Source organism: Podarcis bocagei (assembly GCF_964188305.1).
Source record: "Podarcis bocagei genome assembly, chromosome: 1".
NCBI lineage: Eukaryota > Metazoa > Chordata > Lepidosauria > Squamata > Lacertidae > Podarcis > Podarcis bocagei.
This window is the reverse complement of record NC_138125.1, coordinates 95,728,365-95,756,073: the sequence shown is the minus strand read 5'-3', so window position 1 is coordinate 95,756,073 and position 27,709 is coordinate 95,728,365. Positions and strand designations below refer to the sequence as shown.

The 27,709-nt window shown below is 40.9% G+C and overlaps 1 protein-coding gene across 15 annotated transcripts in view; it reads right to left on the bottom strand.

The window, feature by feature from the left end:
- The window catches only part of KALRN (kalirin RhoGEF kinase), a 501,553-nt gene that overhangs the window by 317,405 nt on the left and 156,439 nt on the right, over positions 1-27,709 (bottom strand). The window contains exon 1 of one of the 15 annotated variants that reach the window (XM_081188019.1): positions 13,505-13,641. The exons of the other annotated variants lie outside the window; for them this stretch is intronic. The gene's annotated coding sequence lies outside the window, so the exon portion shown is untranslated. Of the gene's footprint in view, positions 1-13,504; positions 13,642-27,709 lie in introns of those variants that run through there. 15 annotated transcript variants of the gene reach the window in all.

Here is a 27,709-nt window from a genome sequence, read left to right as displayed (position 1 = left end):
TAACTATGGCCTGCTTTGTACATCACAGTATGTTAAGCTATGGTCTCTTGGGACCATGAAGATGTGCCACGTCCTGGAGAGGAACTCACACTCACTTTGTTCCTCCCTGGTCCTCTTAGCTCTGTGTGGCAGCTAAACCAAGGTCACTAACTTTTTGGGACCACTGGCCGCGGTTCAAATTTTGAGAGACGTTTGTGAGCATCAGTCATATAATGGCTGTCATGGGGGGGGGGTGGCATGGCATTTCACAAAATCAAAGCAAGTACAGTCATGATGAAGCCTTTTCCATTAATGTTTTTCCATAGCAGAAAAGGCTTAACCTGTTGAATTTCTGTCTATCATACAACTGTTAAAAACACAAAAAATCCAGCCAGATGAGCAGAGTATAAATAATATATTATTATTATTATTATTATTATTATTATTATTATTATTATTACCCTGTCCCCCCCATGCCAACCCTAAACCAAATTCTAGGCTGCCACGTGCCTAAAAGTAAGCCCCATTAAATAGGGAGAGAATTACTTTTGAGTACACATGTATACCATTGTACTGTAAGTTAATTATAATTCTTAATGAGGGCGTGAACATTAGTCCTTGCACAGCTGTAGACATGTCTAAGCCTCTAATTTTCACATTTCTCTGACCACTGGTCATGCTGGCTGGGCCTAATAGGTGTATCCTATCTTATCCTGCTTCCTCAGTCCCGGATTGTGAACATTGCTATTCCTAAGAGTTATCAAAAACATCCCCATCACCCACCTCCTTGGAGCCGCTCAGATGCCTTTAATATATCTTGCATGAATTTGTATTGTCTCATTTTGTTAAGCCTGCAGGGAAAACAGACCTGGCGTCTGAAACATTAGATTAATAGTAATCTGCCTTACCCAATAAATATTGTTTTGAAATACTTTCAGAAATATCAAAGCAGCGCCACAGATACACACAAAATAAGATTATGCTTCTTTTTAAGTAATTTCGTCCTAAAACTCCATTTGCTTCAGATTTTTGTTTTATGTCTTTATGCATGTTCTGTTATCAATTTATAACCTCAACTGGGATTTCATCTAGTTTAAAACAGAGACAAAAATGATGATCTAGCATGCTAGTTTTTCCTAGGGTTTTGTTTTGCTCAGCCTTTTCTAGAATCAGAAAATTGTAGAGTTGGAAGCGACCACAGGGGTCATCTAGTCCAACCCCCTGCAATGCCCTGCAATGTGGGGCTCAAACACAGAACCCTGAGATTAGGAGCCTCTTGCTCTACTGAGCTATCTCAGATTACTGCTTCATAGTGATTACAGTGACAATAGATCACTACTTTAGTCTTCAATGACTTTTTCCTCAACCCAGTACATTTCAAGTAGAGTTGGTCATAATATTGTGCTTCCTGGAACTATGGAAAGTGGTTATGCATCCAGAACTTATAAAGCAATTCTAAGTTATTCCTTTTGAACGGTCAAGTCACAGAATCCATTAAAACTGTCACCATCATAATGCTATTACAGTGGTAATACATACGCTTCAGGTTACATACGCTTCAGGTTACAGACTCCGCTAACCCAGAAATAGTGCTTCAGGTTAAGAACTTTGCTTCAGGATGAGAACAGAAATCGTGCTCCAGTGGCTCAGCAGCAGCAGGAGGCCCCATTAGCTAAAGTAGTGCTTCAGGTTAAGAACAGTTTCAGGTTAAGTATGGACCTCCGGAACGAATTAAGTACTTAACCCGAGGTACCACTATATACAAAACTATGATGTCACAACATTTGGAATACTGTGTACAGTTCCTGTCACCTCACCTCAAAATGAATATTGTGGAGTCCAGAAAAGGGCAACCAAAATTATCAAGGGGACGCAGCAACTCCCCGAAAAGGTTGCAGTATTTTGGCACTTTTTAGTTTGGAGAAAAGGCAAGTTACAGGTGACATGGCGGAAGTTTACAAAACTATGCATTGTATGGAGAAAGTGGAGACAGAAAGGGTTTTCTCCCTCATAATACTAGAATTCATGGACATTCAATGAAGCTGAAGGTTGGCAGATTCATGAGAGATAAAAGAAAGTACTCTGTGCAGTGTATAGGTAAACTGTGGGACCTGCTTCAGTGCAACAGATGCAACAGTGATAAGAATCAGAGAGTGGATTCATCATAAACCTGACAACACACAGTTCAACTCTTCCACACAGCCTCAGCTTTGTCCTGCCCCTGTATGTACTGGAGCAGGACTGAGGGGCAACGTTTTTGAAGTCCCATGCCGCCATTTCCATTTCTATTGTTGTCATACAACATTATTAACACAGACCAAACATACCCTCTTGGTCCCAGAAGGGCTGTGCTTGTTTTCCTGGACAATTCTGCTCATTCATCCCAACTTCTAAGGATAAAATTACCAAGTAGAATTGTTGAACTTTTTCAAGCAAAGACCTCCTGTCCAGCAATGTTACAGACAGAAATTCAGCAGGTACAATATTCAGTTACTGCATTGGGATGGGAAATTCAGTTGCTGAATTTCTGCCGGTTGTGGAGCTGTTAAAGTGACATTCAGAAAGGGGTGGCACAACCTTGCGTGAGAAGTATTGTGTTTCGGTTTGGAAAGGAGGTGAGCTACCTGTGGAAGTATTACTAGCAGATGAAACCATGGGGAGTGATTTCTCCCAAAAGCTCATTAAATGTGGTCAGTGGGGATTAAATCACAGCACACAACACAACCAGAAAAGTCTTCTATGTTTCCATCCTTGTTTAGTCAGCTGCACAAAGCAAGACAGATCTATGTCTGGCATGAGGTTGTTTCTTTCAAAAACTACTGAGCAAAACAAAAAACAAAAAAACCCAACAAAGCCAAAGGCCAGGTAAAACCACTGTTAGATCATCCATCAGATTGCTTTCACTGTCACCGAAAGGTTATTATGTTCTTCTAAGATTACCATGGACTGTAGGAGAATATGAAGGAAGGCCCCAATACAAAATAAAAGAAGAAAACCTCCAAAGTGGACTGGAAATGTCTAGTTTATTAGGCCTCATAAGTTTTGAGTGAAGACTCTTCATCAGGTCCATAGTGTTCCACATATCTTTTATTAAGAAGCATACAAGAACACAAGTCTAGCTCTAACATGAATCACAAAGCTTTCTAGCAGAGCATGAGGCTGAACATTCTGTGGGAAATTAACAAGACAGTAATTTTTGAATGGCAGGATGCTCAGTCAGCATAATCAATAGCACGATTCACTCCCTATCACTTTTCCTGTTTCTGCTTGCAGTTCACTGCCCAGAGCATTAGATATTCCACAACCATCTTGAAACTCCAAGCACTGGGGCACATTAGAATCAACCAACCCACAGAATGGGCTTGGTCTGAAGGTGGGTTTACAAACACTGCAAAATGTGGCAGGAAAGTTGTGGTAGAATTGACTGCAGGTGGGGGTATCACTTTTAATTTCTTCTCTATGTCAACAACACACTGTAAAAAGCAAACTGGTGCAAGGGTGGGGGATACGGACAGCTCTATCCCTCCGCTATTCGTTTTATGGCTTGCAGAGACTTCCCCACTCCCCATCACATAAGGAGCATTGGGAAAAACGTGATCCACCCACTTGTACTCTGAAGTGCTACTTACAGGCAAATGTGAATAGCTAATCCTTTCCTTCTTCCCACTCTAAATCTTTTCTTCAAGAATGTCAAAATGAACTCGTATTCTTTTTGCAGAAGGAATAGTTTGACCTAAACCTGAACTGATTTCTAATCTAATACCTGAAGGAGCATTGTGGCCTCGCTTTGTGGTAAAGAGTTGAAGAAATAAAAAAAGCTGCTTCTAGTAATGCCCATTCCTACTGCTACAGCTGCTCGGAACTGACGGAGTGGATTTAATTAGAATACAAAATTGAGTGCATTTTAAATGTTCAGACATTCTATGCTGACAAAGAATTTTAAAATAATTAAGTTTTCTACTCCTTCCTACCTACATAGAAGAGAACAGCTTACACACCTTTTCATCTGTGATTTTTTAAAAATGAAATTATTTGCAGACTGTGAATAATGTAAGCTTAGATGAAGGGCTGAACAACTTTATAACCTCTTGCAGTTAAATCTTTAAAACATTTCTGTAACTTTCTCTTCCCTCTCTTACCATACTTCCTCTACATACACACACACACACACACACACACACACACACACACACACCAGCTTTTAACACCGTTACATATGAAATCTTTATTTTCTGTTTGGTTTACAGTGGAGGCAGGGGGAGAGATTATTTACAATGACTCTTGAAAATAGCCATATGAAACCAGGTTACAATTATTGGTATCAGTGCAAGGCCTTTTTTGCACGTTTGAGCTCCAATATGCTGAGCAGCATGCAGTGTATATAGCCCCTATATTACTGTGAATAGTTTCCGGCTTGGTGTAGCCATCATGTTTTTGTTATGGTTTCAACACTGAAGTTTCTAGTCCCTATGGACACAGCAATGACCTTGAAAACATGATAGGTCTGCTTACAGTGACTGACAGCTACTGGGACTGAGACACTTGAAGATCCACAGGCCTTGTGAACTGTGGATTAGAGAAAGATAGGGATGCCCATAATTGGTGGGGCTCAGCTTCCTTTTGATACAGATAAACAATCTGGGAATGTACCTTGGACACATCACACCATCAGGAACAAGGTGGACATTAACAGGCATGAATGCTTGATGACAACTCTATAAAAAACTGAATTCCCTGTGGGCAGTGGGCTCACTTACGGCACATAGTGCTCCAATGTTTTTATTGTAGCCATCCCCACACAATTCATAATGCTGTATTTCACCTCTAACATAAGGAGTGGATTGGGGATTGCATCCCTTGGAATCCGCCTCATTCTCTAGCGCTTGCTGTGATCTGTTAATATTAACTCGGAGAGTGCTCGTAGATCTATCACTTGTACATCATGTGTATTCACTGATGATACCTGAAGATACCAGTCTTTGAGGACTGTTGCAGACTTCACAGTTGTGGAACTCACTCTGCAACATACAGGAAGTGTTTCTGACAGTGATGGTGGAATCACTATTTTGGGGGGCCTCCCCTGGAGTGTATATGAAAAGGACTACACATTTTGACAAGAATGACAGGAAAATATTGTCTATGGGTGTTTCAACATGGGGGCTTTAATGTGGTTAAATGGGTGATTAGGATATTGTAAGTGGACCATAGGCAACAGCTGTGTTATTGTTGTTTTACTTACTGGATTTCCCGCAAAAAAGGGATAAATCCAGATTAAAGGGCAGGGAGAGAAATATGGGCTGGCATTTTGACAACATTGTATGGACACTGCCAAAAAAAACTTGCATGCATGAAAAGCACTGATTCCACCAAAGAACACTTCTGGAAGCACACAAGGACTAATATCCGTATTATATGGCCAGTTCATATTTCCTAGGAATTTAGACTAGAAGCAGTGCAAGGTTACCTCCTCTTGTTTCTGCCCTTTTCTGAGCTGAGATCACAAGATGTGCCAGGCCACAACAAAAAAGGTTTTATTTGTGAGCAGCTATAAAAGCCTACTGCCTCCTCCTCCTTTAGAACAGGAAAGGTTGTGCCTCTATTAAAATTTATCATCATGCTTTAACAGCAAAAGCCTACTTATTCATTTCCATTTGAATTCATAGATGCCTTCCAAGAGCCTGGCATAACATAAATCCACTTCCCATTTGCTCTCTGTGTTTCATTGATTGCAATTCATGGCTATGTGGTGTGGTGAAGGATGTATCATGAGATCAGTGGTTTTCACCAGAAGGAGCCTCCGCTTCCAGCTGCCCCCACCTCAATTTCAATTTCACTTTTGGCTCTGACTGCCAATTGCCCTGGAACTGCAGAGCATACTTTGGCCCCATTCATCAGCTAGAGAACCAAGGCTTTGGAGTCTGCGTTTATGTGAATTATTACAGTCTATTGTTAGCCACCTTTTAACTTGATTGAAAGGCAGGATAAAAATCTTCTACATAATTAATAAACAAATTTCAAAGCAAAGGTTGATAAACAGAGGGTGCTATCTAAGTAGACATCACTTCTACACCTGTCTGCTTCCTAGTGAATAACCCACAGTATCAAAGGGAATCCCCAAACAAGTGGGGAGGCGGAGACAGACAGACAGAGAGTGAGAGAGAGAGAGAGAGAGAGAGAGAGAGAGAGAGAGAGAGAGAATACCTAAATGAATTAAGTTTAAATGGAATAGAAAAGCCCAGGAGATTATCTTTGTGGTGCTGGAACTAATTCGAGATGTGATTTCTGCCACCACTTTGTCTAATTGTCCCTAAACTAGATGGCTGTTTATCTTTCAGATGGTTGCATGCATATGCAACATCCCTTCCAAAAGTCAGCCGCCATACAGAGAACAACTTTAGACCCCCTACAATTAATTTGCACGCCTTCAGACTCCCACCTGAATTTAAAATTTCTTATGCTAGGGATGTTGCCAGAACTTTTCAGAGATTGAGACTCCACTCAGAACTAAGTAAACATAATAATTTGCAAATTAATGAGCTAGAGTAGATGCTAAAATGTCACAGAAAACTTAAGGAACTTGGCCAAGGTCACAGAATGTCTTAGAGTGCAATCCTAAACATATTTACTCAGAACCCTACTGAATTAAGTGGAGCTTACTCTCAGGGAAGTGAGGTTCAGAGTGCAGCCTCAGTCGCTTTCCACAAGAAATCTCAAAACAATTTACAAAAAATAAAGTTCCAGTACATGAAACAAGGTATGTTAGCTAGCAGAGGATCTCTCCTATGCTTGATGCTATAGGTGAGACCACAGGAAGAAAGAAATCAGCTGTTTGATGATGCCACTATGTCAAAAAATGACATGGGATTCTTGAGTCACAAAAACCTTAGCCATGGTACACTTTGACCAGTTTGTGGGCAGTTTGAACAGCAATTTATTTGAAGGAGCACCTTTCTCTACATTGCCCTGCTGGATTTTAAGACTTGCAGGAAAGGCCCTTTTTGTGCTTCAAGCACCAACTGAAGCCATTCTGAAGTTACAGAATATGAGGAGAGGTCCTCTTGGGGAGCCGTAACTGCAAGGATGTAGCAACTGGAGTCCCCCAAGGATTGGTAATAGGAACCTTAAACTTGTTTGGGGTAAGCAGCAAGATGGCAAAGCTTACTGATGATGCCAAATTATTCAGGGTGGTTAAAACAAAAACGGATTGCAAGGAGCTCCAAAAGGATCTCTACAAAGTGGGTGAATGGGCAGTAAAATGGCAAATGTAGTTCAATGTAAACAAGGGTAAAGAGATGTATATTGGGGCTAGGAACCTAAATTTCATATATATGTTTGTGGGGTCTGAATTGGCAGTGACTAACCAGGAATAAAATCTTAGGGTCATAGTGGATAGGCTGATGAAGATGTCAGCCCAGGTCTGCTTAGAAGATTCTTTCTGGCATCTGACTCATTGCTGTGAGACCAGGATACTGGACTTATGGGCCACTGTTCTGATCCCGTAGACCCTTCTTAAGTTCTCAAGATGCTTTAGCTTGGGACAGGTCCTTCTCAGTGGTGGTACATGGAATGGTCTTTCCCTCAAGTGTGGCTGGGATCAATATGGTTCAGATTTGGTGCACACTAAAAATCCATCTTTTTCTCTAGGCTTTTGGCAAAGATGGCATTTGAGATACTGAGTTATCCGATACTGTTATGGGAAGCAGATTACGTGAGATAGTTTTACTGTATGATTTTATGGTATTTATTTATATTATTTGAATGCAACCCACTGAGAACATATGGTGAAGGGTGAAACATACATTTTATATATAAATAAAATAAACCCATATAGTCTTGCTTTGGTCCTGGTGCTTCTGTTAATGGACTCTACTGAGGGATCAGACACAAGTCCACTGCTGTTTACAACAAGCAAGTATGTTATCCATGCTACAGGTACTTGCTGCACACATACATGCAGAGATCACCTGTGCTGTATAAGGTATGAAGCCACACATACATGGTTGGTCTTTTTATCTTGTTGAGAACACTGCTGATTTGTTGGAGTCTACATCGTTATATAAACACATTGTCTGTCTTCTTAATGTGATTTCTAGTATTTATTTTTCAGCTATAACTCAACTGAAAAACTTTTATTTCCCTTCTAAGCCATAGCATAGTAATGAATTTTCTCAGTGGTCCCATCAATCTCTCTGTCTCTTTGTTGTTCTTTAAAGAGTAAAGAGACAATCTTCTTTAGCACAATGAAGTGGATTTTAATCAAACGCTTCTGTTGATGGGATTTTGTATACTACCACTGAGGAGGCACCAAGATAGCAGAAATGTTACCAGCTGCAGAAGATGGCTAGTTATCAAGCTAGGAGGTTAGTTTCTCCTAGCTTAAGGACCCTATGCACATATGAATATTCCACTGATCTTCTGTTTTGACAGCTTTAACCAATTACTGCCAAAAAAGCTCCCATTCCCCACAAATCACACTGCTGTTGCAGATGGTAAACTTGGTGCTCACCAGACTACAACTCCTGTCAGACTAAACCAGCATAACCAATGCTCAGAGATGATGATGGGAGTTGTAGTTCAAAACATTTAAATGGCACCAGACTGAGGAAGGGCAGGATAACCCTAATGAGTGTCATCAGTAGAAGCCCTGGTGCAAGGGTTTCCACTTGTGCAGTGGGGCCTTCCTCCCACCCCCACCCTACACCCTCTGAAATTAGCTCTGGGGGGTTGGGGGAACCCACAGAACAGTGCAGGGAGGGAGGAAGGGGGCCTTTCCATCTGGCTTGTGCTGCTGAAACCATCAGAAGAACACGATAATATTGAATTCCTTCCATGTTAAATTTACCTTTAAAATGCTACTGTAACAAAAGCTACTTTTATAATTAGCCGTCTTAAAATACCAACTATTGTGAGTTTCTGCCAACTTTCAAAAAAAATATCTATTTGCTCAAGCTGTCCCTGTCCTCTGATACCAGTTGAACAATTCCTAGTTATTGTGATACTGATTTTTAAAAAACTGTTGTTCTACTGAATCATACCATGTATCACATAGTTATTATTTTAATGAGAGGCAGTATATGAATATTATAAACAAACAAACAAACAATCTTACTTTACACTGGTTCTGGAAGACATGAACAACTATTGGCTGGTGGTTAATATTCCTTTCCTGGGAAAGGTTCTAGAGTGGGTGGTTGCTGCCAACACTATGCTCTCTCAGATGAAACTGATTTTCTAAAGCCATTTCAATTGGGGTTTTGTATGGAAACTGCCTTGGTCACCCTGTGGGATGCAACAGAGGGAGTATGACAATTAATAGTCCTCAGATTATTGTGATCTCTCAGTGGTTTTTGAGATCACAAACCATTATATCTTTCTGTAGAAACTGTCTGAGTTGCAGACTGGGGGTAACGATTTCAGAGGTTCCACTCATGCCCAGACGGTCTTTTCTAGGGGACCTCCAGCTCAGTTTCTAGCTTTCTGGGACGCTTTGCAGTCCCATAGAGTTCTATTCTGTTCTGCATGCTTTGCGACTTCTATATGAAACCACTAAGCTGTGCCACTGAAATGTCTGGAGTGAGGTGCTATCAATATTCATATGACATACAACCCTACTCCTTTCCATCAGACCAAGATGGGAGTGTAAAATCAGTGCCCATACAGCCTTAAACAGGTCAGAACTGCAATACCCCCAGGACTGCCTGTCCCCATATGAACCAACCCAACCCTGTGAACATCATCTGAGCCCCTTCTTTGTGTTCCTGCTCTGCAAGGGCGGAGGCCAACAACACAAGAATGGGCCTTTTCTGTGGTCACTCTCCACTTACGGAATGCTCTTCCTGGGGCGACTTACCTGGTACCTTTGTTACATTTATTTAAGCACCAAGCAAAAACATTCCTCTTCTCACAGGCTCTTGGCTAATTAAACAATCTATGGCCTTTTAAACTGTTTGTGTGTGTTATTATGGTATGTGTTTTAGTGTTATTATGTTGTAAACTGCCCAGATGATAGTGCTGTATAGAAATTTCAATAATAATAATAATAATACCAATTTGAAAATGCAACCTAAAACACACCGAGTAGTGCATGAAACGATTAGGCTAAAACAACAGTTTGAGAGTAGTCTATAAATGCTGTGCATAAGAAAACTATTAATACAGGTGTTCAGCCTTTTGAAAATTTTACAGGCCAGAAAATTTCATAAGCCACTTGTAGAAGTACACGCCTAATGCAATGCCTTGTCCTGATTTAGCCGTCCTTTTTAGGTCTATTGATGTTAAAGGTATGCATCTGAAACCAGTTGAGTGTAGCCTCCTTTTGGTTCCATAAAAAGAAATCAATTATTGTCCTGTGTGTCGCCTGTTTGCATGACAAAAGAAGCCAAACTATGGCATATTGAGACCACGTGAACATGCAGGCTCCCAAAACGTCTTAAAAGCTGCTTTGCTCCTCTCTGGTCTTTCTACTTCTGTGCTGCACTGAACCAAACCAAGCGCTTTACTTTTATTTCAAATGAAAGACAGTGTATACATTATTTTAACCAATTAATTAATTTCATAGTGTTATTTATCTTGGACATAATCTTGTCTCTCCATTTTTCAAATGTTTTAACCTGATTGTATTTAAGTCCACCTGTCAAATGGCTAAGATGGACTAAGGCTGGAGTTCGATAAAGAGTCAGCATTGTGGTTAAATTATTATTGAAAGATCTATTGTCAACAATAAGCCACTCACCACAGGCAGCTATGCCTGCCACCTGCTTTCTTTTCTCAGTTTCTGCAAGTCTGAACTGAAGAGTACTTGGCCTTTATGAGGTCCAAGTCTTTTGCTATCAACATAAACCTATCACTTCCCACACTCTCCTATACTAGACCTGAAGGCCCATAATAAAATGAGCTTTCTAGAATCATAGCCCTACTGCAAAGCAGACCTTTTCAGGATAAATCACTATGCCACAGCACCCATTCACCAGCTGCCACCAACTAATAACTCTTTTATATACAGTGTGGTGTAGTGGTTAAGAGAGGTAGTCTCGTAATCTGGTGAACTGGGTTCGCGTCTCCGCTCCACCACATGCAGCTGCTGGGTGACCTTGGGCCAGTCACACTTCTTTGAAGTCTCTCAGCCCCACTCACCTCACAGAGTGTTTGTTGTGGGGGAGGAAGGGAGAAGAGAATGTTAGCTGCTTTGAGACTCCTTCGGGTAGTGATAAAGTGGGATATCAAATCCAAACTCTTCTTCTCACTTCTGACTTTCTACATCCCCACTATTTCAGAACCACCCATGTGAACACACAACCACCCATGTGAACACACCCAAAGATGCGTCAGTGCAAACATGTTTAAAGTACCGTATCTACATGCAAACTATATATATTATAAATAACTTGCAGTGCTGTCTCAAGCAAAACACACCACGCTTATGAAGTTGCTTCCTGGTAAGCATGTCCAGAATTACAGCCTGGGAAGAGTGTGCTGTCAAACACTTTGAAAGATTTGGGAAATTCAAGCAGAGTGTTCCCACAGTTTTTACTGCAAGAAGAGGACACTTGCATAGTAAATCATCTAAAACCAGGCTCGCTTGACCTGCAGAATTTAATTAGAATCTTTGGCTGCCTAGCACTTTTCCTATTTTATTCCTTTACTAACTTTAAAACTTTCTTATTAACTTGTACAACTTTACAACTTATGTGTGAAAATGAAAAATCCAGTTTCATATATATCAGGAGGTTATGTGTTTAATTTCCTCCTGGCATGCTGACATTACAGAGTTAACCCTTTAATTGATATTATTTGGGGAAGTGGAGGAAATCTATATTACAGAAGTGCTGTTTCTAATTCTGGAAAGAACTTCCTCAAGAGTCCACACAACCTACAACGCCTCTTACAATTTCATGAATGTCAGCCTATAGCTCTCAAGATGTGGATGAAATCCATCTCACATTATCCCTGACTACTGGCCATCTGGCTGGAGTTAACTTGAATTTATTTCATAAAATTTATATACTGCTTGTTGATCAAAACAACTACAACAAAACAACAACACAAGTCAAAACAGAAGTACTACAGCCCTGATCGAAATTGTCCATTGTGTAGTGTATTGCAAGAGAAGACTGAACCTTCATGCTCAAAGTGGTTTTTTAAAACAAAAAACAAACAACCCCAACAACAACAGCTTAACAGAACAATTCAGGTATGTTGTCTCAAGGATGGGAGGCCGGAGAAGTCACAAACTATAAAATAAAGTGGTAGTTGCAAGATCGATGAAAACTCAAGACTACTAATCAGTCTGACTTGAAGGAGAAAATACTATTTCAAAATGTGGAAAGTTCAACGAGGTGCAAATTGCTTGCTGGAAATGTGTACAACAAAGCTCTAACAGTGAAATTTTGAAAGCGAAGAGGGGAAGCAGCTGGGAGAGTCTGGCAGAGAAAGGGTTCACACCCACACACACACAGAGAGAGAGAGAGTCATCCCCTGCTGCTGCTTCACTAAAACTGCAGCTTCCCAAGTAAAAACTGTCTGGCCTTCAATGCACACATTTGCATATAATGTCTAGTTTGTCCCTTAGACAGTGAAGCATAACAGTTAAGTCCCAGTCAGCAATCTTGGAGCTTTTAAGGGAAATTTTATTCTATATTACTTTTGCAGGCTGGATTGTAATGAGAGAACAGAATTATTTTTTATCTAGAGAAACTAACTTTACAGTTATAAATAGAAGACACCTTACAAACGCTCAGTGGGGGTGAATGCCTACATGTGGAGGAAAGCATCATCATGGTGGAAGCCTCTACCACCCTGACCCACATGTAGAAAGCCCCCCATTTGCACAGCTGTAAAGGCAAAAGGGTTCTCTCTGTGCAATGGGGAACCTGTCACACAGAGAACTACCTACATGTGTATATTCATGGGGGCTCTCTACAGATGGTCTAATAAATACATGTAAGTCTGGAGCAGACAGGGCCAGGACAAGACACTTTGCTGCCTGAGGCAAAGATATCTCCTGCATTCCATGTATAAAACAAGACACACACCACCTGCCCAAGATGGCTGCCCAGTCTACCTAATGGTGGTTCCGGCCCTGGAAATGGATACTGATACTCCTCCCCTGCCCCCATCTGTAAAGTTGTTGCTGTTTTTACCGAATTGGGCCGAATATAAGCCGCACCTGTATATAAGCCGCATCTTTAAAATTGGAGGGGGGGGAGAGAAAAAAATAAAAAATACCCAAATATAAGCTCCTCTATTCCTCGCTGCTCCTGGCTGCATACTGGGCGGGGAGGGGGGAGCCATGCTGCGTTGCCAGCAGCCTTTCCCCTTCCTCGCTCTCTCCCTTCCTGGCCTTGGGGGAGAGGACTGGGGACTACATGTGAGGTCGTGAATATAAGCCGCACTTTAAATTTCATAGTCGGAATTTGGGGAGAAAGTGAGGCTTATATTCAGGCCAATACGGTAAATGTTGGCTCCTTTTAAGTGTACAACAGAGTCTGTCTCAAGCACTTGGATGCTTAGATTCCTGGGAGTTTACCTTAGTGAGGACCTCACTTGGAAAATCAACATAACTCAGGTGGTCAGAAAGGCCCAACAGAGACTCCATTTCCTCAGGGTCTTGCGAACGAATAATGTTAAACAACTGATGAACTCCTTTTACTGGTCCACAATAGAAAGTGTCCTTTCATATTGCATCACAGTGTGGTATGCTGGCCTAACAGCCACAGACAGAAAGTCTCTACAGAGGGTGGTGAATACAGCACATGATATCATGGGCTGTCCCTTGAGTCCGCTAGATGACATTGCAAGGGATCGTTGCCTTAGGAGAGCGAGAAAAATTCTCAGGGATGACTGTCACCTTTTTAATCTTCTACCCTCGAGCAGGAGATGTAGAAGTATAATCAGCCGTACCAACAGGCTAAAAAATAGCTTCTATCCTTGGGCTGTTAGGCTGTTGAATGAAAAATAACATAGCGAAATTGACTTGTGAGGTGGTGTTTTGTTCAATAAGAGATTGAGTGATTGTGGGGGAAGGCTCGTTTAATTCCATTGTACACAGGTTGTACAATGACAATAAAGGTATTATTATATTAAATGTGAAAATAAAGCAGCAATTCCCATGCTTTCCAGATGCTGTGGTTTTCTTGAGGTGATGCTGATGTGACTGAACTAGCAGATGACATCAGCCCCAGAGAGCACTCTTGTGGTGGTTTGAATTGCTGTTTGTCAAGGTATCTCTGTGGTGCAGCATCTCTCTCGCTTTCTCCAAACTTAACCCTTGTTCTTCATTCCAGGCAAAAAGGACCAGAGTACGCATGTAACAGAGTTTGCCCCTATTCATCCTTTCCTCCCCTCATCACTGTCTCCGTCGTTGTGTTACAACAGGCATAGGCAAACTTGGCCCTCCAGATGTTTTGGGACTACTCCCATCATCCCTAGCTAACAGGACCAGTGGTCAGGGATGATGGGAGTTGTAGTCCAAAACATCTGGAGGGCCGAGTTTGCCTAGGCCTGTGTTACAACTTGCTTCTCCCTTCCTTTCCCTCAGCTTCCTCTGCTGTGTCACACTCATCCCTGCAATATGAAAATTAAAGTAAATCTCCTTTGATATATTATTTTTACCTTGTGTTGGTTAAGAAGAACATAAGATCAGGCCAATGGCCCATCTAGTCCAGCATCCTGTTCTCACAGTGGACAACCAGCTGCCTGTTACACACATAAAACACCTTTTACACAAATGATGCAATTAAATCATCATAATCATCAGTATTTCTTAGCTCTGACTCTATGAAGGTTTCAGGCTCCTCGCTGAGGAAAAGTACCGTATTTTTTGCACCATAACACTCACTTTTTTCCTCCTAGAAAGTAAGGGGAAATGTCTGTGCGTGTTATGGAGGAAATGCCTACAGGTGGCATGCCTACGGATTTCCCTCCTCTAAAAACTACGTGCGTGTTATGGTCGGGTGCGTGTTATAGAGCGAAAAATACGGTAATTGCATTTGCTTCATAGGTTCCCCTTGAAGCCTATCGCCAAATTTCTCTCCCCCACCTATTTAAGCCACTTTGAGAGTCCAACAGGAGTGTGTCCTCCCCACCCCCCACTCCAAGACTGCTGCCACAAAACAACATAATGTAAAGCCTCCCTCCTCAGGCAGCATGTGCATCCTCCCTCAGCAAGGCTGGCGCCTTACTCTTCCTATGCTTGGATAGCCCTGGAGATAGTTAGCATTAATACAGCATTAGAAAAAGCTGTGGTTATTCTTGCAAGAGAGCAGCCCGGCTCAGAAAAGGGCTCCCTAGAGAAAAACAAAGCCAAATAACGGGGGGGGGGGGAGTTCTTCCGTTTACTGGAATGTTCATTATTGCCAGCAGTGTTTCATAATGAAAGGAAAGTACAATTGAACCTGTATAATGAATCAATAGTATTGATTAGTTGTTCAGTTTAACTTATTGTAACAAATCAATGAAGCGTATGAATTGGGGGCAGTGGGGGGGGAGCTTTCTACTGCCATGGAATTCTACAAGCAACTCTCTGTCCCCTCCCCTCTGTTATGGACATTTTCATATTGCTGGCCTTGTTCAAAAGTTTAAACATTAGCGAAGCTGTGCTTGCTAATCATAGTGAAAGTTGAAAGCGCAGCTAACGTCATATGGCGTAATTCAGAATTGATTTCCTATTATGATAACATTTCCACTGAGGCCAGCTGTGGTCTGCTTCTTCAATGCACATTTAGAGTAGAGTATATACAGCTCACAGCCTTCCTATCACCCCTCTTCCAAAATAAGCTTATTATATTCTCATTTATCATATTTGTATCCGACCCTTCCTCTGAGGAAATCAGGACCAATATACATGCTGCTATCTTTACAAGAAACTTGAGAGATAGGTGAAGCTGAGAGATGGTGATGGTTAGTTCACATTAACATTCTGACTGTAAACGTAAATGCATTGAGTCCCTCTCATTTTTCTGCACCACCATGGCCACTGGTCATACCATTTAAACTTTTTTTTGTAGTGGTTCAAGCCACTGTACCCTAAGAAAGGTGAAAACAGTCCTTAGAAACAATATACCAGGGAGTATGTTTTCTTTTTACTATTCCAGACACTCACCCTATAACAAGCAACACACTTCTCTCTCTTGCTGCCAGAACAGCTTTGTAGCTGTTTTTAAATAGTTTAATTATTATTTCTAGTACATGAAATGACAAGGAAGGGTGAGTTCTTACCTTTCTGTATGCATAAGGACTCTTACATCCCACTAAAGGGGAGGGGAAGGGTGAAAATAGCACTCCCCTGAAGATCTTTTGCAGTGGAGGCTCCTCCTTCCAACTATACTGTACAGTGGTACCTCGGGTTAAGTACTTAATTCGTTCCGGAGGTCCATTCTTAACCTGAAACTGTTCCTAACCTGAGGTACCACTTTGGCTAATGGGGCCTCCTGCTGCCGCTGCGCAATTTCTGTTCTCATCCTGAAGCAAAGTTCTTAACCCAAGGTAATATTTCTGGGTTAGCGGAGTCTGTAACCTGAAGCATATGTAACCTGAAGCGTATGTAACCTGAAGCGTATGTAACCCGAGGTACCACTGTATAAATTTTAATTGACCAAATGGTAAACCCACTCCTTATTTCTTTTTGAGGGTTGCCTTTTAATCCTCTTGCAAGGTATTCATAATCTGCAATCCCACATTACATCTGGTGAAACTGAGAAGATAACCAGCTGGCTCCTGATTGCAGGCAACTCATAGCAAAGCTGAGAAGTCGTAGTCACAATGTTATTAATTGCTGCCAAAATACTCAAAGAAAATCTTGTTCACATTGCATACAACTAGCCTATGAATCCAACCTTCAAATGGTCTGCTGATAATGGTAGCACAGCACAAGAGAATTGCAAATAAACACACACATATTGAATTTGTAGGAGATAAAAATCAATTACTGTCATACCATGGATTCCCAATGATAATATTCCTTTATTATATTGTGCTCTAACACAATATAATTTTGCCTAATGGTTCCACTCTGACAAAACTGGGCAGTGCAGTGCAGCAGATCTATTTTATTCTGACACATGTCCAGAGCAAAATTGCAGGATCTAGAAAGATCTAATATAGTAAAGACACCCAATGTGGCCTCAAGGGGCCCCGAACCTCCAAGGCAATGTTGGACACCTTAGAGCAGATGAGGAGGCCTAACCCAGGGGATGCCTCTCAAGATGTACTAGGTCTCTTTGAATCTGCTACAAGGTCTGCAGTCATGCAAAGGGGGTCTCAAGGAAGGCTTAGGTTCCAGGAATGGCCTGTTGGGCACACACTCCATGTGTTTCCACAATGGCTCAGAATCACCAGAGCCTGCTCTGGAAAGGTTTCCACCCCAACTGGAAGCTATGGTTTAGGCAGCTCCTTGTGAGAATCAAGCAGAGACTTCTCTTCTTCCTCCTGTCAGCATATCCTTCAGTGGTCACACATGCCACATATCTGCCCTAGAGAAAAGTGTCATCCTCCACAGTTGTCCCAGATTGAAGGGAACAGCTATATTTACACCCACCCACCCACCCACTCCCCACCCCGCTTTCTGAAATGGATCTCTATAGCCCTATAGCCCTAAACCTGAAGCCAAGAGGAGGCATCAAAAATAAGCTGACTTATTATAGTACCTCTGGGTGTGAACGGGATCTGTTCCGGAGGCCCGTTTGCAACATGAAAAGAGCGCAACCTGCAGCGGCACGTCTGTGCATGCACTGGTTGCGATTTGCCGCTTCTGCGCATGCGCGTGACATCATTTTGCACGTTTGCGCATGCGTGAGTGGCAAAACCCGGAAGCAACCCTTTCCGGTACTTCCGGGTCGCTGCGGGACGTAACCTGAAAGAACGTAACATGAAGCAGATGTTCTTTCACATAACATGAGGTATGACTGTACTAAGTTCTATATAAGCTACTATATAAGCTTATATAAGCTTTATTTTGAGATTTGGGTTTCTGGAACAAGGATAAGCAGGTGAGTGGAGACGTAAGCAGAAGTTATTTTTTTCTTGATTTTTTATCTTCAACTAAGAAAAGATACCGTGAGCACAGCCCTTATACTAAAACTTGGGCTGAGCATGTGCTCAGAGGGACCTGCTCCTCAATTTGAAGGATGTGGGGAGCCTGCAGTTGTTCAGACACTCAGTAACATAAAACTTTACAGGTATGAGGGACTATTTGGATGGTTCACCCACCAGAGACTAATGGATTCCTATGGAATCCTTGAAACTGTGAGGAATTTTTGTGTCACCACAGCTGACGGTTCTGCTGAAGCCCTGGGTCCATCTCTGGAATGAGAAGGAAAATCTCTCTCAAACCATTTTCAAATCTTAAAAAATAAAAAAAGATTGTTTGATTCCAGCCAAAGGCTATCCTGGACTATTTCCATAATAATGACTGTAGCTTCCAGAAACAAAATTCACAATCCCTTCTATGCAAACATAATTTAAATTGGGTTAACAAAAATGAAATATTTCATGGAATTAAAAGCAGGGGGGAAAGCCAGTGGTATCTTTGGTCCTACAGGGTATTTTTCAGCAGACACTGATGATTAGTTATAAAACCAATGACATTGCTATTTCACTCTCACTTATTATTCTAGTCACTGAACAGCCAATATCAGAATCCCTGTTTTGTTCTATGAATTCCACTAATTTATTCTTTATTAATTCTAGCACATCATCTTTATTAAGTTACACAACGAAGTAATTATGTGGTTTTACTGAAAATATAAAAATACAAATTAGCTTCTGTCAGTAATTTAAATTCATTCTGTGATGGTGTTTCAACATCTTTGAAATTAACCAGTACAGACTGTGTGCAATCAGGTGGGACGAGTCTGCCCTTATATAAATAATAATTATATAAAAGGATGATTAATATTTTGCTTATGTAGCACCTTTCATCTCAAAAGGACTCCTGAAGCACCTAAAAGTTATACCTATGTGTATATGCAGTGTAAATCAGAATAATATAGGTACACTTAAATCCTGAGAAATCTACGTTGATTAAATCAAAGCTAAGTATATGTAAATCAATAGGATTTAAGCAAATCAGTTCTTCTCTGGATTGCACCCATGATTTATAAACCCAGTGCTCTTTTTCTAGAAAAAGAGGTGCCAGAACTCACCATGAACGCCTCCCTTGTTCTCTTATAATGGCAATGACGTCCACCTGAGAAGTGCCGGAACTGAGTTCTAGAACGTTCCAGCTGAAAAAAAACCTCTGTATAAAACATATACTTGCTGTCTACAGATCTTTCTATCTTGTCTTTATTGGATGCAGAGGAGCTCAGCTTACAGTCTTCAAATAATTTTTAATATAACTCCCTACTTTTAACTCAATCCCTGCACATGCTATTGCAGCCTCCACACGCTGGTGAACAATTATACTGAATTGCAGCCTGATCCTATGCATTAGGGTTAAAACATTTCATAATTTCTCCCTTCTTTTCATTTTAACTCGTTATATTACTGTATATCATAATGAAAACAGCTAAAATTCTATATATTTTATAAAACAGAATCAAGTCTACAAAAACTTACGTTATAATTATTTTCTTAAGTCTTTAAGGTGCTACAAGAGGAAGGTTCTTTGGAGATTTCAGAGCCTTGCTACCTATCAAAATTCTGAACAAATTCTTCTTTTCCACTTTCAGAGCTGGTCTGTTTTAAAAAGGGAATCCTATAGGGCTACACTTCAGTAGCACTATGTAGATTTGAATGCAGCATTCATATCAAAGTATAGCATCTTTAAAACTCTTCCCACAACCCCAGCAAGAGAGTACTCTACTGGGTGTAACAAGCTGTTCCACAACTGTGTTTTTAGCTTGCATGGCAGCAGTACTGAGCCAAGCGATTTGAACATACCAATTATGTAGAGTGCTTTTGAAAAACAAAATGCCTTTTTGCAAGGGACACTAATGGAATTTTAAGAAATGCATTCCACGATTTCTGCATTCAAAACATTCTTGGATGTGCTGCACTAAATTTAAACACACTTCTCTCATAATTTTTCTACGTTAAAAATTTTAAAAAAGTCTCACCTGAACTCTTACAACCAAAATAGCAATATGCACTTTAAAGTTTCTCACCAGCAACATTTTAAATTCTGGGCACATAGTTTTTAATAATACATTTCTCAGTCTTCAAAATTAGAAGTGAAGTGAAGAATTCACCAAGGTTTGGAAGAAGAAAAAGTGAACACTGGCGATCTTTCGCTAGACTATACTAATCTTCTTTCTGATCTTCTGTTTTCTCATGTTGTTCCCATCACATCTACCCAGGGCCAATAGCAAGCAGTGGCGTGGCACCTCATCTTTCCCCCTCTTGGTAACAGACTATGGTACTCAGCCTTGGGAAGCCAGGTGAGCAACGCTGTCCCCCATCCATGTCTTCCTGCCATCCACTACTGTCCAACAGTTGCCAAAAACACCCACCTCTCTTGCCACTTTGATTATATGGTTTCCTGTCCACATTTCTGGATCTAGCACAAGCTTCTTGTCCTTTCCTTCAAAGCCCTCCAAGGCCTCCCCACCCTCTGATCTCTCCACTCTTATAACCCAATATACCCATGTCCATTGTCTTGATTCCTTGAGCTTCATAACCCTCTACCATCTGAACATCTGCTCCCTTGAAAGACTCCACCATGTCATCTTCTTCTTCTTCTTCTTCTTCTTCTTCTTCTTCTTCTTCTTCGGCGATCACTCGTAGCTGAATAAGATTGTCTTCCATAAACACAGTTTTAACAATGAGTCCGTAAGTGACTGTGGAGGCCAATTCTGGATCCACATGTCCATCCACAATAGGGACATTGGTTTCTGGGCGGGAGTTGATCATGATGTGGGTTTGCCAAGCATGCCTTCCTCTTAGCACATTTCTCCCTTGCGTCCTGAGTTCGAGTGTGTTTGAAAAGCCCATGAATCCCTTGCTTGCAAGTACCTCTCAGAACAACTGCCTGGAGCCCATCTCTGGTAGTTACTGCCATTCTATCTTAAAAACCCCTATTTTTTTGTGAGGCCTTTGGCTCAATCCTTTAGTTTTCTCATGCCCTATGGTGCTTAAGGATGTGTAACAGATATAATGTACCTTCTTTCTGAATTCTTTAGTCCTGCTTCCACTGCTCTACCCTTCCTCCTGTTACCCCTTCATCGAATGTTAAATTGTAAACTCCTCGAGAAAGGGATCTGACCTCTGTGAAAACAACATGCACCTGAAGTTCAGTGCTATATTTTCAGACTTGCTTCTGCAACCATTAGGATTAGATTTATTGGTACATAATTGAATTCTCGGAGACATAAACGTGGTGCAAACATCAAATGTGGTGGGGTGGTGGGTGATCACATGTTGCCCAGCATTACTCCAGAATGAAGATTTTAATCTCTAAATGAAATATATGCTCTGCATCCCAGAAGATCCATGGTTTAAATTCTGGAATGTTGCAAATTATTATCTGTGCCTTTAAATAAGCTGTGAGCAGGAAAATAGTCACATCTGATGGTATACATAAATATCTATCACAGCTATAAACTGCAGAGGATAAAGCCATTTCCCTCTCTCTAGCTGTCTGCTGAATGCTGAAAGCAAGCCACAGAATAACTTATATGTTCATTACATTAGCTGTACGAATCCATTTTATTTTTTCTCAAAAGCAGCAGATTTCTTTAAAGCACTGAATAATACTGGAAATATAAAATTAATATTTGTCTTTAGATTATGATTTTTATACTAAACAAGTACTAAAAAAAAAGCAATTTCAGTGTTACCACAAGGCACATTCAATTCATTATAACTAAAAAGACCCACGTGGCCAGACATGAAGGGGTTGGTGGGGCTCTCTGTATTTGCATCCTATGCATTATTAAATGCAGCTTTCAATTTGTTGTTTGAAACCCAATTATCAGGATCCTATTTACCCCCTCCAAGGAAGATGTCTGTAGCTTTCTGAATGTAATAACTGCAATATATTATGCTAATTAAGCTCTAACAAACATTGCTTTTGTTTCAGAAGGATGAATGAGGTGGCTGGTTGGTGCAATTAAGCTCAGGAATTGCCCTTCTGTAGTCTTATATACATTGTGTATATCTGTCATAAACTGCAGGCAGAAGTAGGAAATAGAGAATATATTTGATCAGTAAACAGGAGGCATTTTAACTGACACTAGCAAACACAGTTTCACATAGACTTCTGGCAAATATACACACTGCTCAAGCATCATTTCTCTGTGTCTCCTTATCCCCCTCCCCACCAAAAAGACCTTGCCTGCGCTGAAAAGCTAACCCACTAATTGGTGTGTTTAGTTTTGTTTGATGTCTTTGTGTGCAGCGAAATTCAAAGCATGTTTCCTCAGAAATAAATCCCACTGACCACAGTGGAACTTACTCCCTAGTAAGTATGCAGAGGATTGCACAGCTAAGCTCTTTACACTTTTAACTTCCTGTCTGAATCTGTAGCCAGATACAAATATATGTATCCACATATATTATATACACAAGAAGCAAATGCCTTTTAGACCTACTCCATACCCCTATAATCTAATGAGAGTTATTCTGTGCACACTTACATACATCTGAGAGCCTGAAAATGAGCAACACTGGCACCTACTATTCCGATCGCATAAGAATAACTTGAATAGCACCTAATATAAGGTGATCTGAATATTTGCTACCTCCTCTTTTTCCCTCCATCATAAGATTCTTATAAGGTGCAAATGGAGATAGCTTCACCATCAGTCAAATATATATGATGATTTTGTGACATTTTGATTGGCCAACAGGGTTAGGTATTTCCCCGATATGATTTTTTTAAAACGTGAGCCTTTGCTTTTGCTTTGCACAACAGAAACAGTAAATTTCAAACCTCTCCTATTCAAGAATGCCAAATATGCTACCTCCCTCACAATAGTGTTCAACTAGGTGACGTAACCTCAAGCACATTATCTCACATGTTTAATGGTGATGATTAGGGAATCCCAGCGTTTGCAATTCTCTGAAGGATTTTGCCTCACACAAACAAGTGTAGGGTGCTGCCTGGAGCCATTTTGATGATTTCATCTAATAGCAGGACATAAAACAATCACACCTATGAAACTGAAATGGTACACAGATACATCTAGAACTCAAAAAACTTTTTAAAAACTATGCATTCATAAAGAATTCTGAATATTGTCACCTGTGTTTGAAGAATTATGTTTGCAGGCTAATCTTAGCTGCAAGCAGTGCTTTTTTCTGGGGGTACTCAAGGGCACACAGTACCGGCACCTTTTTTTTCTAGAAGAAAAGCACTGGATATAAGTAAGGCATCATGGATCTCCCATTAGATCTTATTCTAATTTCACTGCAATGTACAGAAGGAAGCAAGGGATTATGTTTTATTACTTCTTAACAAGCCACAATCAGAAAGCCAGTAACACACCATGACATAAGGATGTGGCTTGCTAGGCAGCAAGAAACCATCATTTCTGGCTCAGATGTACAGTGGTATAGTCTAGCATTGTGATATACAGTGGTACCTCGGGTTACAGACGCTTCAGGTTACAGACGCTTCAGCTTACAGACTCTGCTAACCCAGAAATAATACCTTGGGTTAAAAACTTTGCTTCAGGATGAGAACAGAAATCGTGTGGCGGCGGCACGGCAGCAGCAGCAAGAGGCCCAATTAACTAAAGTGGCCCCTCAGGTTAAAAACAGTTTCAGGTTAAGAACGGACCTCCAGAACAAATTAAGTTCTTAATGTGAGGTACCACTGTAATGTGAAGACAAATATTCCTGGTTTGTTTATCCTCCTTGTGCCAGAGGAACAGTGAAATAGAAACGACATGTCAGCGTACACCAGCATACTGCTTGCCCATTGCTGAACTGTGGTAATCCAGGATGTTTGGCTCGTTGTTACATGTGAATGCAACCAATATCTAATGGCAGACAGAAAGCCACACCTGTGTTGTTGTTTAGTCGTTTAGTCGTGTCCGACTCTTCGTGACCCCATGGACCAGAGCACGCCAGGCACCCCTGTCTTCCACTGCCTCCCGCAGCTTGGTCAGACTCATGTTTGTCACTTCAAGAACACTGTCCAACCATCTCGTCCTCTGTCTTTATTGTGTGCCATCAGCCTTGAAGAGGCACAGAGCCCCCACCAAGCTCATTAAAAATAGTCGTGACAAATTATTCCAATAATAGCATTATTTTGCTTTCTGTGGAGACGATGTCAATGCTGACATCTCATTACTTCAAAAGTTTCTTTATTGATCTATTTTACTTTTAAGTAAAAGTAATAATAAGTTAAAAAGCCTTACTGATGATGCAGCAGAGAAATACTTTCAACTCGAATAATCTAGCAGTCACTATAAATGCATACTAAAAAACCAAGAAAAATGAAAATATGTTTACTGAAAAAATGTGTTATTTATTTAAAGCAGCCATTGTATTTTAGAGATTGCTGATTAGTGTTTTAGTCTTTTGGAAACTTTTTCTTCTCACTGCCATTCACTCGCTGCCATGTAATGGAGGCTGGAGAGAAAAACTGCATGTCATCTCAAGGCCAAATATAAATTCCTCTGGTGTGGCTGCTCCAAACAATGGGCATGCTGCCAACTCCTATCATCTGGCAATTAAGCCTCATTTTCCTTTCCACGTCACTAACAGAGATGTTAAATAGGATTTGGTCCTAGCAGTGAGCCCTGAGGGGGTTGCCTTGTTACTGCTTTCCACGAAGTCTTGCAGACGTTCACCTGAAGGCCTGTGAGAGAGAGCAGTGATTCTTGACGAAACAAAGTCCGACGTATAACATGTTTCCACTGCGTATTGAGAGGTGAGTGCTTGATTTATGAACAAGCTTTAAATGGAGTGTGCTGAACAGAAAGCCCTTTACATGCACACACTCACCCACAACTCCACATACCTTATTTTTAACTTCCCCCACCTCTACTTTGTTCCTCGTGAGCTTAGGACTCTGGTAGGACATATTTAAAAGTCAGTCTTGGGAAATAAATATGGCTCTGAAAACAAAATGTCACAGGGATTGTTAACAACCCCCAGTTGTCCTGACCTTAGGGCCAACTTCTGAGGTGGTAAACCTGTGTCTGAGCTACAACATTTCAGACTGTAAGTGGGGGTGAGGGGATTGTGTGACTGAATGCTCCTCAACTGAAAAATTCATTCACGGGTGGTACATGCGAAGGCAGGAAAGTATGTAGAAAGGGATTGTGGGGCTGTACTGGCCTCATTCCTTGGCCCTGCCCTTGTGATTCACACCAATATCATGTAAGCGTTTGCTCAGAGCCATCTAGTGTAGAAATGTAGTGGCGTCCCCACCTCAGAAGTGCACTGTGGGGCCAAGTAGAAGCAGTACACCCTTTCTACACACATACAGAGAGCTGGACTGGGGGGCAGAGCCACGATGCATGCAGTCTTTGAACACATGGAGGTCATCTGAACGCTCCTCTTCTCAATGTGAACTATGCCAGTGCAAATGTCCAAACTTTGGTGGATGTGGTCATGGGAATGCTGGTGACCTCAAATCAATTTTTGAACACATAAAATAAGATATATTAATGTCCCCACTTTTCAGATTACTAAATGCTTACAATAACATTTATGGGACTGTCTACATTCACCATTAGTGTACTGAATTTTAGGACAATCACTAAAGGTTACTTGGACTGGCAGCAATCACATGAATAGCGACACTCAGCAAATTTCAGATATTTGCTATAACATGCCTGGTTTTTTTAGTGATCTCAACAGCTTTCAAGGCATCTACAATTATAACTGTTTTCAAGGTATCTACAATTGGATGGATAAGCTGATTTCAGTGAAGCTGTACTGTATACCATCTTTTTAAAGGTTCCCAGATGAAAATAGGGACATTCCTGTGCATGAGTCCCTGTGACTAGTGGTGGAGCCTAGCAGCAAGGCCTGGTGGACAACAGTAGAGAGAACACAATTCAGTCTCATATGAGCCACAAGGAGAAAGCAGGAACCAAAGGGGGCAATCAAGCCACTAATTTCAAAAGCAGGTGAGAAGTCAGATACTACAAGGCAAGTCAAATACACATAATGTGCACACAATACACACATATGCACTGTGGTTTCTTAGCATTGAGGCTACCCTCTCCCCCAAACTGACACTCTATATGTTTTGGATTACAACTCCTATCACCTTTTACCATTGGTCATGCTGGTGGGGACTGATGTGAGTTGGAGCCAACTGTGATGCCAGGCAAGGAGTTCCTCTATTAGCTACTCTGTACAGAATTGGGACAGTTAGATGTTAGGGTAATTGACACCTTAAAAACAACAACAGATAAAGTCATTTTCCCTATTTGAATATAATGTTGGATGTAATATTTTAATATAGAGATAATCTCTATACCATCACTTCAGAGCAATCATTTTAATTACTTCCCCTGTGGTTTTTAAATCAATGGGAACTTCAGATTGAGATTAATTTATGTCAAATCCTCTATGACTTTTGCTGTAGCAGCATATTTACTAAACAAGGCCTGTTAATTACTGTATATTAAAGTAACCCACAAATGAAGATGTATAGATCCTCATCCCACAAGGATAGGTCTTCCTGTGTTGATGATACTCTTCTAAATTTGAAAAAATAAAATAAAGATGTCTCAACCTCTCGTCTAAAGGTGGAGAGGTTCTAAAAGGAAGCTACCGCAGAGCATACACACAACCATTTCCTTGCCAATGTACCAGAAAGTATTAGATCTGAACTGCTTAAATCAGTGTTTTACTACCACTGTTCCGCGGCACACTAGTGTGCCGCGAGATGTTGCCTGGTGTGCCGTGGGAAAAATTGAAAAATTCAAAAGATTAAAAAAAAGAAAAATGTCAAATTTTCGCCCACTAGGCGGGCGCTGGACTGTGTCCACCCTATTTTCCATCCGTCCTGGGTGAGGATCAGATCGGATGGGATCGGGACAGGCGGTCCGCTCTCATCCGATTCCCCATAGAGAGCAGCGGGGCTCTGACATCTCCCTCTCCGCACACAGTGGTGGTGTGCCTCGTGATTTTTTTTATGAAACAAGTGTGCCTTTGCCCAAAAAAGGTTGAAAAACACTGGCTTAAATAACTGTCAAGCTACTTAGGTCAGGTGTGTCTTTTGAGGGCCACTGTGTTTATCCGTCTCCTCAGGGAAGAAAGGAGTCTCACATTGCAACAGAGTAATAGGATGCAGGGTAGCCCTATTGTCAGGGGTTTTCTTAGATGCATATAAAACTTCCTAGTAGAGAACTAAATGAGCATAATTGTGTATATATATACACACACAAACACATAGTGTCCATTTTGAATGTGATTATTGTGAATATTTTTAATATGTAAAATATTTTTAAACTAAAAATTGATGGCTGTAAACATGGAGAAGGTGCTGTGTATCCATTTTCAAAACATGTAGGTCCTAATGTAGAGATACATCTATGTAGCAATATAGTCTGTATAGCCACTAATTTTGATATACTAATCATATTTAGTAGGAATTAAAGCCAACCCAAGCCTCTTCACGCACTAATTTGAGGTGGGAGGAGGAGGACAGGTTAGCCCTCTTCCTTCTATCCTCAGATTGTCATCATCCCACTGTTTCCTTGGATCCAAGTTCAGCATCAATAACAACATCCACTCCAATTGCTTCCATGGAGAGATCCAGTACTAGGAATCACATGATATTGCACTTTTTTGTGCTCAACCAATTTCTCAATATAGTGGATGGCAA